The sequence below is a fragment of the Cornus florida genome, unplaced genomic scaffold (genome assembly GCF_030987335.1).
Source record: "Cornus florida cultivar Cherokee Brave unplaced genomic scaffold, ASM3098733v1 CherokeeBrave_3.0.0_Hap2_Chr04, whole genome shotgun sequence".
Classification (NCBI taxonomy): Eukaryota; Viridiplantae; Streptophyta; class Magnoliopsida; order Cornales; family Cornaceae; genus Cornus; species Cornus florida.
Window position 1 is genome coordinate 46199813 of NW_026775574.1, and position 12517 is coordinate 46212329.

Here is a 12517-nt window from a genome sequence, read left to right on the forward strand (position 1 = left end):
GTGCTTCTTCCTCCGCGCCAATGGAGGATTGATTTCCTGTTTCTCGTTTTATTTTCCTTTTTGCAGTAGTACTACTTTTAGACTTCTTTTGGGCCGTATTTGGCATTTCTTTTCCAGTTCTTTTAAAATTTTAACTGCATCTCTTTTGTTCGTTTGCATAGATTTTAGCTTTGAAATAAATTGCAGTTATCATTTGTAATTTTTGGATTCATTTGATTCTTGCTCTGTATAGATGCTTTTGATAGGTTTTTGATTTCAAGTTTGGGGGTATGCTCTTGGAATTCACAAAGTAGCTTATTTTTGCACCGCCACTCTATTCCTCGTCAACTTGGTACTATTGTTCTTTGCACTCTCCAGTTTTCTTTCTAATTCTCTTATCCTTTGTCTTCTCACATTGAGGACAATGTGACATTCAAGTTTGGGGGTGCATGTGCTTTCATTCGTATGATTTTTGCTCATTTTTCTTTTTTGATGCTCATAAGTTAATAAAATCATGTTGTTGAAAGCAATGATAGTATAACCATAGAACTTGTTGAAGGTTGAAGCATGTACTTAATACTTTGTGTATAGAAGCCAAGATAATTTTTGAAAATAAGGAAACTTTTGAAATAAGCATGTTGATTCATAGTTGGTTTGTATAAAGACTTCAATTAAATTCTTGTCGGATTTCATACTCTTTTATGCTTCACATTGCACATTTGCACACCGGAAACCTAATCGTGAGGCATGCAACCCAAATTGACTTTGATCGGGACTCAGTGATCTGAATTAATGACCCTAATGAATGGATACCCTTGGCATTTAAAAAAAAAAAAAGAAAAAAAAAAAAAAGAAGAAGAAGAAAGAGAAAAAGAAAAAGAAAAAGCAATCAATGATCAGTCGAAGTTCGTAGACTTTCCAGCTCGAGTTATTAAGCCCTAAGAGTGTTTCTACACTTACCACCCTAAAACCATCTGGTTTGGGAGTTGTTGGCCTAACGCTTGTTACATGGGTTGGTTAGAAAGCTTAAAGAATCTAAACATTGCACGGTTATTCAAAAATAAATAAATTTGGTTCGTCGAAGTTCGTAGCCTTTCCAGCCCGAGTTATTAAGCCCTAGGAGTGTTTCTACACTTAGTACCCTAAAGCCATCTGGTTTGGGAGTTATTGGCCTAACGCTTGCTACATGGGTTGGTTAGAAAGCTTAAGGGATTTTGGCATTGCACAACCAATAGTATGTTTTCTTTTGTGTTGAATAATAGAGTTCTCAATAAGCAACAAAAGTTGTATTATGAATAAACTATGACATGGGGACCTCATTTTGAAGGAGATTTAAGGATGTGAAAATGTGTTCTTGGGATTGGAAAAAGAGGGTTAAAGCCGCATATTGGGAATTCAGCCCACCATCACTGAAGTTAGAGTCCATGTTATTCAAGAGATGATAATTGAAGTTTTTATATAGAGCTTAATGATTGATGCATTTAAGATTGAACTCATTTTTGCCATTCTGATTATTAAGGCTTCATATATGCAAGGTAGTCTGTTTAATGGAACTTCCTCTAATTTTTTTTTTTTTTTTGGTCATTCCATGATTACATTTAAGCTTCATAGATAAATTTCGTGCTTAATGATTGATGCATGTTGTCATTTTTTGCTAGTTTCTATATTTTGTTTTGCTAAGGGACGAGCAAAATGTAAGTTTGGGGGTGTGATAAGCGCCGAATGTTGCATATTCAAGTGCCCCTTCTTGCATTAATTAAGTCCATTATTAGAGGATAATGTAAAGTTTTAATTCAATTGTGTATTTCTTTCGGATTTCAGGTTTTGTGCCCGAGAGTGATAAAAAAAAAAAAAAAAAAACTGTTTTGACATCATTTGTGTTGAATTACATGCGTCGTGTCGGGAAATCATCTTTTTGATCAAGCCTCTTCTATTACCATTTTTGTGGCGACATGACTTAGTGTTTCATAAAGAACGTGTGTCATCGCTCCAGCCTGAAGAAGATTGCAGAAAATTAAGAGTTGAAGTGCAGTTGTAGCCTCCGCGGGCGCCCGCGGAGCTCCCACGATGCGCCCACCAACCCCAAACTCTCTGGCCTCTTTCGCAGCACCTTGCATAGCAGCCGCAGGAGCCCCCGCGCCCTCCTGCAGGCGCCCGTCGCGCCACCGCAGACGCCCACCAAACACTCCAGAGACATCCTCGTAAGCCGCAGCTTCCGCGGGCGCTCGCCGGCGCCTCGCGGGCCCCCGCCGACCCTCTGCAGGCAGTTCACCTGCCCCTCTTTTTCAGCATTTTTGTCCCCTTATCTTCATTTTATGTGGTGGAGAATGAACCAGAAGGGGAAGGTCGAGATTTTCAGCATGGGGAGTAGGTTTTGAGTGGATATAGGAGGATATCTCATGATAGATCAAGGAGATGAATTTTTGGAAGGTTCTAGAGAGAGAAAGGAGGGAGTTCTTGAGTTCTTGGCTTATGGGTATCCTATAGGTGCAAAAATGGAGGGGTTCTTCATCCTTTCTTCTTCTTCTCTTGCATCCATGAGTAACTAACTCCCTATCTATGGAGGTGATGAAGCTCTATTTTGTAAGCATTGCTTTGTTTTGATTTATTTTTGGGGAGTAATGTATGTATGTAACTTTTCCATGAACTAGAGCATTTCATTTGATGTAATGAACTTCAATATCTATTCATGATCATTTTGAGTTAAATCTCTTGTCTTAGATTGTTTTTCTCTTATGATTATATTGTTACATTTTTATAGTGACAATGGAGATGAGTTCATGGAAGTGTTGTTATTGGCATGATAATTAGGAGAATTGATAATCTATTACTTAGGATCTCCCTTTGATAGATTATTCTTGGATTCTATTTCATGTGCTTACGTTATGAGGTTAAGGGCTTGATAATCTTTGGCTTAGTAAGCATGTCCAAGGTTGCATTCTAGTTTAGGTAACCTAAGCATGTAAAGCTTTGATAAGTTATTCTTGCCTATTGACTTCATATATTTCTTGAGGGGAATGTAATAATTTTGTGCTGTTACATCCCATGGTTGTATATATAAGTTATTCCCCTAAGTAAATCATGTCCTAGCATGCTTATTGATGGTTGTGGAGTCACTTCCCTAGTCTCTTCTTTATTATCCCTATCTCTTTACTTTATTGTTTTATGCAATTTAAATTCATAGCTTAAGTGACAACCAACAAATCCTCTATGAACACTCCATATCATTCTAAAAAGACTCTAGACACTTAGGTTGCTATAGATTAGCGTAGTCCCAGTGGTTTGACTTACCCAACCAATAGCCCTATTTTACAATGATTCATGCTATTGCGAAGGTTGATTTATTATAGATCGAATTCTCAACCGATCAAATATCTATGTCTTGTTATGTTACACTATATAGTCTTATGTTGTTAAATTGCATGAATGATATGTTGTATGCTAGAAATGCTCTTATGTAGCTTAGGATGCTCCCTGAGTCTCACCTTTGACATAGACGTTTGGTGGCATGACCGTATGAATTGATTTATAGCAACTTAATAAGTTTGTAAAAATGCCAGGTCTATGCATGCTAATCTCCTACGAGTAGCTTTATATTACTTACCCATGTAGTGGGGACATTTTTCAGGTACATGATTCAAGATTTGGGGCTTTGCATTTGCTTTAGGATGTCTTGTAGACTTGAAGTATCTATTTTATGAAAATGTTAGCATGAAATGCTATTTTTGATTCAAAATGTCAAAACTTGTATATTTGGTTCTAAATATGTAATGAGCATCTAAATGCACCATTTGAGATGTATTTGACATGTATGTAATGAGGCCATCGGCCAAGGACATTTTATTTGTTTTCTAAATACTTTTATTTCTAAGCTATTTTGTTGAAAAATAGAAAAATGCAATGATTTACCTTCATTACTTTTGCATGGGGTATGGGAAGTGAGCTTTAACACTTCTATAGGGTCTATTTATTTATACATGAAGTGTGGCCAATGACCAAATGGTCTTTTGATACCATTTTATAATTTTAGTTTCAAGTTTCTCTTTTTAAAGTCATTTTTGGCAAAAATTGAGGTTTAATAGGTGATATTTTATATTTAGTGACCATTGAGGCCTTAGGCCATTAGAACGCATGTAAATATGTATATTACGTTCACGTGAATGCTCACCTTGCACCAAATATCACATTTGTATGAAATGGATGCTTGTTGGTCTCAAGTTTTCCATTTAAGGCATTTTCTTTGCATTTTGAGGTTCGGATAAGTCGTATTTTGCATCGGGCATTTTTGGGAGCCGCGGACCATTCCCGCACGCTTAAAATCACTAAATACTTTTGTGTGCATGATCGTTTTAGCATACTACACCATTTATGGTCAAATGAACACTTGGTGAAAAGTTGTTCATTTTTTTTTTTTTCGTTTTTGACCTATCTGATCTAGGGGCATTGTGGGAATTTTCTTTGAAAAATAAATTCCGGTCTTGACATGGTCACATAGAAAATGTGATTTTATTGCGGTTTCTTCACAACAGGTTTCCAGAAAATGCCGTCTCGGTCTCAAAAACCCTACGTCAAATATGATTTTCTGTGCGCATGTGCACTTTTTGAACAAGTCTGTTATAAGGGCATTTTGGGGATTTCATGTCAAAAATAAAATTTTCTTTTCACATGATTAGCTTGGAAAAATTATTTTGAAGGGGGTTTCTTCTTCATAGTTTTCCAAAAAAACGTCGTTTAGTGCCTCAAAACGGCACCCAAATTTCAGTATTTTGCCCAGGTTACTATTCATTACTGTCAAAACACTATTCATGACCGCGGCGACGTCAAAACTTTGTTTTGACTTTTTTGTTCCATCTGGACACTGAATCAAGTGATTTTTGAGTCTAACTTGATTAATTTTTTGTTTTCTATCTAATGGTATGCTCGATGGCACCCAAATCTTGCTAGAAATTACCATTTTGCCTCTATGGTAAACTTGTCCAGTTTTCTTTTTTTGGAAAAAAAAAAAAAAAAAAATTGCTTCCTCTTGTTTTCTTTTAGGTTCCGTGACATCATGGTAAGTCACGGTTGTGTCTTGGGGATGATGTATATTTCTAAAGATGTTGCTTCAATGTAAAAAGACCATTTTACCCTTGGGGGCTTATTTGGTCTTTTTCTAATGTTTTTCTTCCGTGTTGTTCTCGTTGAGTTCTGTAGCCTCATGGAAGGTCACTTTGGCATCTTAGAGGTGCATTGCATCCCTAGAGACTTAGTTTCTATTTTCGCTTCCGCATTCGAACACACTGGCTTGAAAAACGAGGGCCATCACAATGTTTGTGTATTGTTGAGCATTTGAAATTAGGTATAGAAATTACTAAATTTGGAGGTGACAATATAAAAATGTTTTGGACTTTGGGTAAGTTTTTTTATTCGATTCTTGCATTCATTTTGTTTTTGTATGTATCAATTTATATATATATTTTGTGTATTTATTTATTTATTTTTTTGTATCTAAACAAGTGGCTGAATTAACCCGAAAGGTGAATAATTATCCTCCTACTCATTTTACATACTACATGAGTTATGTGCATTTTGCTATAATCATACGCATTATATAAGGGATTGTCCTACAATGGGATAATTTTCTAATTTTTATCAAGAACAAGCAAATGCAAATTTCTTTGAACCAGGGAATGATTCACATTTCAATCATTATGACCCGGGTTGGGGAGATCATCAAAACTTTTTATGGCATGATATGGGAAATTCAACCTCACAATCTCATGGGCAATATTTTCAATTAAATTTTCAACCCAATGATCATTATTTCCAGCTCTTATCTCCTACACATTCTCCATTGGATGAGATATTGGCTTCATGCAATCAAATGTTGGCTACTTTAGCTAGCATGTAACCCACCATTGAGTTGATCCATTCTTATTCCCAGGCTTTAGCTAAGATATAAGTCCAAGTGGAACAATGAAGAGGAAGAGAAATTTCCTTGTAAGCTTGTAACAGATTCAAATGGGCATTCTATGAATGATGCGATTACTCCTAGTATCTCTCATCATGAGAATGAAGAAATGGTGGTTCAAAATGATCAAGTTATTGCCACATATAAAATTGAAGAATTTGTGGGTCAAAACGAGGAAAAGAATGACGAAGAGATTAAATCCCTTAAAAATCTAAATCAATTGTCCCAAAATCCTCTAAAAGCCTGCTTCACTCATTTTAATTATGAGGATTTTGATGTTGAAAAATCTATTTGGGCGGTAAATTCTTTGTATGATATTCCTCCACTCTTTCACTCTCCTTTTCGGGCAACACCAAATGAATCCCTCTCTTGGGAACTTGAATCTCCTCCCATTCCCTCACTTGAGTTATGTCAAAATTTTGAGGTTAAACCACCGAATAAGTGTGAGGAGGATGTTGAAAGTTTAAAGGATATTTTTTCGGGTATTCCCGTGCTATCTATAATCCTTCACAAGTCTTTACTTGATGGGCCCCATAATAAACTTTCCCATAATCAACCCTCCCATAATAAAAACAACCCCCAAATAATCCAACATTCTTAAATGAGGAAGAGGAGTGGGTTGAGGTCTTTCCTTTACCTACTCTTATTTTTTACCTCCAGTCTCTAGTTTCTCCATGCCTAAAGGAATTTTTTTATTTGGGGAAACATGACTCTTTATAGAGATATGATATAGGGTAAACCTTACCATGAGATCCGTTGTTAGATTTTTTTTATTTTTTATTTTATTTTTCTCTCTTTTGCCATTTTCATTTTTTTGATACTTTAATTTTGTTAGACATTTTAGATTTGATTTCATGCATTTGTGAATATGCATAGTTTGGTTCCTTTTGCACATTTTTGGTTTGTTTTGGTTTTTTGTGCCTATGCTTTTATTTTTGTGTGCTAGTGTTGTGATTGATAGGTTCTTATGTCCAAGTTTGAGGGAAGAAAATTTTGGCATCTCTTTACGGGATTGCATGCGGCAACGTTGCCGGCATTGCCTCACTCACTTGGTAGTATTGCTCATTTTTACCCCTTATGTTCTTATTTTTCCATCGTTGTCTTCATACATTGAAGACAATGTATCCACTAAGTTTGGGGGGGGGGGGGGGGGGCGTGTATGTATGTGCTGTTGTTAGTTTTGTCATTACCTAAAATAAAAAAGAACAAAAAATGAAAAAACCAAAAAGAAGCAAATGATTTCTTGTTTTTGGAACTTGTTGGAGAGTAAATTATGTGATTTATACATCTGGTATAGATGCATTTGATGTCAAAGACTGATAAATATTTGTTGATAAGCATGCTTAGATGAAGGTCCATTTCATGACTTAAAGGTATCATCTTTGAGTTTTCATTCTCTAAGTAGACTTCACATTGCACATGATCACACTAGAAGCATTTAAATGGAAACTATGCACCCTACTCTTCTTTGTACCATAGAAATGGCTGAATGAAAAAATAATAATAATAAATAAATAAATAAAAATCCAATAAAGTGTGTAATCGGACCTCTTGCCCACTAAGCATTGAGTGTTCGCATCAAAAGGAAGATGAGTGGAGATTATATCATGTGTGATAGCTTGTTTGAGTTCATAGCCTTACCAACTCGAGTTATTACTTTGGAATATTTTTACACTTAGAGCCCTATGACCATTTGGTTTGGGAGTCGTTGGCCAAATGCTTGCTACATGGGTTAGTTAGAAAGCTTAAGGGACTTAGATATTGTACGGCCATTAAAAAAAAAAAAAAAGGGAAGATTGTATCATATATGATGGCTTATTTGAGTTCGTAGCCTTGCTAACTCGAGTTATTACGTCATTCAGAGTGTTTTTACACTTAGCGTCCTAAGACCATTTGGTTTGGGAGTCGTTGGCCAAATGCTTGCTACATGGGTTAGTTAGAAATCTTAAGGGACTTAGATATTGCACGACCATCAAAAAAAAAAAAAAGTACATTTACTTGCTTTGAATAAATTCATGCCTAGGAAATCTTATTTCAAAAGATGAGTTAATAATTTGAAAAAGCTATGATATGTGCAAGTAAAGGGGAAGGAAATGCATTTAAAACACAAAAAAAAAAAAAAAAAAAAAAAAAAAAAAAAAAAAAACAATTCCGGTTCATTTTCAAAGTTAGAGATGAATTCTATTATAAATGAGATGTTTAAGCTATGTATGTGGATTATGATATCAATGCATGAATGCTAAAAGTTTAAAATTGTTTAGAGATGTCATTACTTCATATACTTGATGTCGTCTTTACAATAACTCTCTCTCTGATGTTTCCTATGTTCCAAGATTAAGAATGAGCTTAGTGCATCTTCATGCAACATTTTTATTAATGTTTGTGGGTAACTTTTCTGTTAAACCCTCACGAGACTTCACTCATCCTCTAAGGATGCCTAGGGGTTTAAAAGGCTTGTTGTAGACGCTAAATGCAATCGTTTATCCCACGAAAGAAGAAGTTATCTTAGTTACTTTGTTTTAATTTTTGTTCTATATTGCTAAGGGACTAGCAATATGTAAGTTTGGGGGTGTGATAAATGCTGAATGTTGCACATTCGAGCCCTTAGATTTGCTTATGTTAATACCTTAGTAATGGCTATTTTATGTTTCTTATATCATTTTCTTGGTTTTTGTACTTTCAAGTGCCTTCAAAAGTGGTCAATTTTACCTTTTTTGGGCCTTTGATGATATTCCCAATGATCAAGAAGTAAGACGACTAGCCTGGGACCAAAATGAAGTTAAACACGGCTTAAAGAAAATTTCTAGCACTGGGGGTTCAATCCCCCACTGTTGGCAGAAAGATGCAAAAAAAAATACCCTCAGGGGATTGATCCCCTAAGCTGGGGGATAGCTCCCCCAGCCCCTGGCAGCTATGCGAGAATTATCAATTTTTCTCTTTTCTAAATCTACTTGGGCCGAACTTTTTCCAATGGGAAAAAAGGTTGGGACCTATGGATGATAGGGCTGTAAACAAGCCGAGTCGAGCCGAGTAATGGTGTGCTTGAGCTCGGCTCGGTTAGACAATAGGTTGCTTAAGCTCAGCTCGAGCTCGAGTCGAGCCTAGAAAATTAGTTCAAGCTCGGCTCGGGCTATGTTTAACGAGTTTCGAGCTTAAGCTCGATAGCTCGTGGGCGACAACTCTCAGTGCCAGAAATTGGCACAACAATGATGACTGGAAAAGAATAGCCTTGGTCACCAAAAAAGATAGAGATGGCGAGAGAGGGAGCTGACGACAGGAGATAGAACTGCCGGAAAAGAGAGGGCCAATGGTAGCGCTGGTGGAGATTGGTATATAGATATGTATGTGTGTGTATATATATATATAGATATATATATATATATATATATATATATAAGGAGAGAGAGGAAAGGAGAGAGGAGGGTTGAGTGGTGATGGACGAAGGCAGTGAAGCCAGCTGTGGTAGATGGAAGGGATGCCGGAGGTAGAAGAGATGGTAGATGAGGGAGTGAGATCCCGATGACTATTCTTCGTTGATGGTTGGGGATCGTTGGTGGTCAATGATGAAAGAAAGAGAGCAGATTGATATGGAGGCTGAGATGGAGGTGCACAGGCATATTCTATCAACCCTAAACATAATATAAAAACGTTTATATACAAAGCCAAGAAAGGTGTATTTGCATAATAACCACAAACTCTATATACAATTACAATATGACCCCAACGTAAATATATATCTACATATAAATGTGCCATATATAATTACAATCTGACCCCAACTTTTGTATATATTATAATTGGGTATGTATATTTATATATATTATAATCAAGTATGTTCGCGAACGCATTACCGAGCTCAGTTCGTGAATGGTTCATGAACAAATGAGTCGAGCCTACTGATGTTCAGGCTCAGCTCGTTTATGAATCGAGCCGAGTAATTCACGAGCCGAGCTCGAGCAGTTCGTGAATGGCTCCACTCATTTGCAGCCCTAATGGATGACCTACATAGGTCATAGTGAGTGCTTATATAAAGGGGAAAAGGGCTTTGGTGGTTGATATATTAAGTTTTGTATTGTTTTTATAGAGAGAAAAATAGGGTTTTTAAAGGTGAAAAAAAGGGCAGAGATGGAGCTCGAAATTGGGTCTTCTTCAGCAACATCTGAGGCAGTAAACTTGGTTATAAGAGACTAAATCTCTTCCTAGGAGGATAATGTTGTTGGGATTTATATGCCCTGGCATAGCAAATTCCTATCTGGATTATAGTGACATATGTTCCTGACATATCTGAAATATTTATGATTTATATAATTGGTGAATTCAATGTATTATGTTTCGATTCACTATGAAATTGATAGTGTCCATGTAATTACAAGAAATATTTATATATATGTATGTGATGGCAATCAATGCATGATATATAAATAGTAATTATAAATTATTTATAGTTGGTAATTATGGATGGACTCATAATTAATTAAGACTTGAACTGAATCCGCGTTAGGTTGAGATATATTGCGAGAGCCGTCGTATGCAATTACTCCCTATTACCGTCATGGCATTTGACTCTTAAGTATGAGAAAATTATAGACTCTTTTATTAATTAATAATTACTTTGATTTGTTCGGCGGATTCTTTGGGATCCTTAGACCGACACTTTGGGTAGTTATGTAATTAATAGTTAGAGGGTTATATTTTCAATATTTGCATCATTGTTACTTGTATTTATTTTGTATTGATTATAGTTGATCACAAAGTAAATTCGAAGGCCTTCGTGTATTTTTAGACAAAATGATTTATTATATATTTATTTATTTAAATTATTATTTTTGTCAAACAAATGTTTTATTGTGATCGAGCCAGAAATAATCAAAGGTACCAAAATAAATATATTAATTAAGTAGTCGGATTGATGGCTTTATTTATCCGATAACTAATTATGCATAGAGGGGTCAAAATGCAATATTGACTTAGAGGTTATTTATTATTTAATTGGAGTTCAATTAATTTCTTTTAGTGGAGTAGAAATTAATTTATGAATTAATTGAATTGGGTCCATGGACCGGGCCAATTATTAATTCATTGTAGCCAATAAAATAATAGGCCCAATGGATTCTCACTCATAGCCCAACTTGATATTGGAATCATATTAGATTTGAGACATGTGAATTAGAGATTGAGAAGGATTAGTTGTTTCCTTTTCTTTACCTTTATGTTGCCTATAAATATACATGGTCTATGTATATTTTAAGGGTGATTTTTAGTAGAAGGAAAAAGGAATATATTTTCTCTCTCTAGAAAATTAGGGTTTATGTTCTCATCTAATGGAGGCTTCCACAAGCCTAGTTTGCCAAGGTCATTCATGGAGGCTTATGAGTGATTCCTAAAGGCAAGACCATTACCAAGAAGATGGAGATCCATGGAAAAGGTGTCTAGCAAAAGGAATCTACAATAAGTGAGAACATTCACTTTAGAGGAGAGATCTAAGGTTTACTCAAACCTTGATGTAAGTATTCAATCTTTTAATTGAATGATACATCATATTTTATTTTTGCATAAAACTTGTCTCTATGTGATGAATCAAGATTTATGAATCAAAATCCCTCAAAAAGTTTTTAAAACTAGCACGTTTCCCAACAGTGGTATCAGAGCATGGTTTGATTCATTACTAGAGATTATGTTTTTATCAAAATTCATCATTCATGGATCCAATTTTGATATGCATATATATTTATTTATTGATGTATGTTGATGTATGATTTAATATGTTGATATATGTTGATACATGATGATGTATGTATAATTGTGAATGAATGATGATGTATGTTTGGGTCATGGATGAAGCTTATAGGTATATTGAATGTAATCTTTGGATGAATGTAACTAAGGCTTTGATTTAGCCTTTTGAAAGTTCAATGATATAATTTAATTTTTTCCATTGTATTTCAAATTGTAAATATTTTTAAAGCCATGTAATATTCATCAAAGGTTGCTATGAAGATTCAAGAAGGTCCAAGAGGGTTAAATTATGCTTCAGTAATTTTCTAGAATTTTTCCAGATTTTTTCGGATTTTTTTTGGAATTTTTTGGGCTTAATTTAATTTTCTGGAATTTTTAAAATTATTTTTCTAGATTTTCGGCGTTTTTCCGGTGACCGGAAAGTCACCGACGGCGAGATCAACACTGGAAGTTAGGAGGATGATCCGGTGCCACGCGCTTCACATGCGCGTGCACCATCAGCCCTTGGATCTTCATCAGAGGCTGGAAGGTATCAAGTGTGACGCAGCTTATGAAGCCTCAATGCACCGCCAACCAATGGGCGCATGATTCTCACGCGCCGGATCAAATCAGCAATTTTTCATCAAGCTGGCGCGTGAGGAACACGCGCCAGCATGTTCTGGTTGATCAACGCGCGTGGCAGCACGTGAGGCGTGTGCCACGCGCCTGTTTCTCTTTCCTGCGCGTGGCAGCGCGTGATGGCGCATGCCACGCGCCTAAACCTATCCCCAGCGCGTGCAAGCGCGTGGGGATAAGCTACAGCTCCTCCAGATGCGTGCAAGCGCGTGTGGGGTCTTCCGGGCGCGTTCCAAG